This window comes from Lupinus angustifolius, chromosome LG12 (assembly GCF_001865875.1).
Source record: "Lupinus angustifolius cultivar Tanjil chromosome LG12, LupAngTanjil_v1.0, whole genome shotgun sequence".
NCBI classification, from domain to species: domain Eukaryota; kingdom Viridiplantae; phylum Streptophyta; class Magnoliopsida; order Fabales; family Fabaceae; genus Lupinus; species Lupinus angustifolius.
This window is the reverse complement of record NC_032020.1, coordinates 14,371,830-14,373,506: the sequence shown is the minus strand read 5'-3', so window position 1 is coordinate 14,373,506 and position 1,677 is coordinate 14,371,830.

The window sequence follows — 1,677 nt, the reverse complement described above, 5'->3', positions numbered from 1 at the left end:
GAGTGTTATAACTCACTTTGAATTGCCCAAAGTGTGTAGGAAGCAAGATCAAAATCAAGTGCACGAGCAAGTCATCACCAAACTCTAACTTAAGTGACTTAAGTTTTGATGTGAGATTAAACATCTCCATAATGTACTCCCTTATGTTCCATTTACCTTTATACTTCATGGAGATGAGTTTAGCCAAAAGGCTACTAGTCTCCGCCTTTTCATTCTTGGCAAAGAATTGTTCTATTTCTTCAAGGAACTTCCTTGCACTTTCACCCTCAGATATAGAGTCCCGAAACGCATCTGGAATAAAGCGTTTCATGATCATCAAACACATTCGGTTAGAGCGTTCCCATTTCTCAATTTTAGCCTCATCGAGGTTTTCCGCAGTGGAAATGGGTTTCTCCACACGAAGTGCCAGATCCAAATCCATACAGCCGAGAATGATTTCTACGGCTTCCTTCCAGACCTTAAAGTTTGTCCCATTCAGTAGTGGGATGTTACTGATTTGAGCAGAAAAATTTGCAGCATTGGTAAAAGACACTGAATCCATATAACAAAGAATTAATAATATGTTCAAATATAAACAAACAAGTCATGTAATATTTTTAAAACAAGACATGTTCAAATAATTGACCCATCATAAGATACCTAACACAACATCAATATCTAATCTTTGGTACTCTCAGTGTAATGATTAAATATTAACAATCAGTTCTGTCAAACAACAGCCTTTCTTTGGACCGACTATTATTCACATGAAAATAAACTTTATAATTGTTACATATTTATCATCACATGTATGTTATTATTTTGCCAAATTGTGTCTTCCTTTGGGCCGAACACAATTCGCATAAATAATCTCATACTCATCTGTGTAATTCAATTAATTTCTACAATAGATGTTACTTTGGCAACATATTGCATCAATTAATCCAAAATAATTACCAGACAAAAATTAAATTAAAACAATATGGGTCCATTACAAAAAATATAATTTTTGAAATTAAAACCTCCATTTTTCCCATATTTTTCAACCACAGAATCACATCAACAAATCAATTCCTTCCATGAATTCTTACCAAAATTACACTGCAAAAAACAACCTTACAGAGTGATATAACTTTTTTTTTTATATCAAAAATGTTGTCATTTCAAGAATTGGCAATGTGGTTTTACAAAATGATACGAGGCAGAGGAATGAACCTGAATACCGGTTTTTACTTGACAACCTTGAACTTATAACAAGAGTCCAGGCCAGAATGTTGACAATTAATGGCTGAGTCAAATGCACGTGCCAAAATGCCAGTATAAATTTAATGAGACACACTTCAACAATTCAAAAGGGATAAGATAAGAAGCAAGAATACAAATTGAGTTTGGGCAAACAATTGAATTGAACATTATTATTATTATTCTTTTACGGTGTGATTCTGAAACATTGTCTATGACAAAATAAAACCCTAATAATCTATCCAATCTTTATCACATAACAGCGGAAGCATAATTCAATAATCCCCAAATTAAAATTAGGGTTCATACAAGATTGGGGAAAACACCCTTAATGAAGAATCATAAAATTCAGAACCTACGCTCTGATACCACTTGTTGGAAATTCCTTATGATTGGTGAAATATCAATCCTAGGATCTTGAATTTAATGATTTTCACACACATTTATGAATCAAAG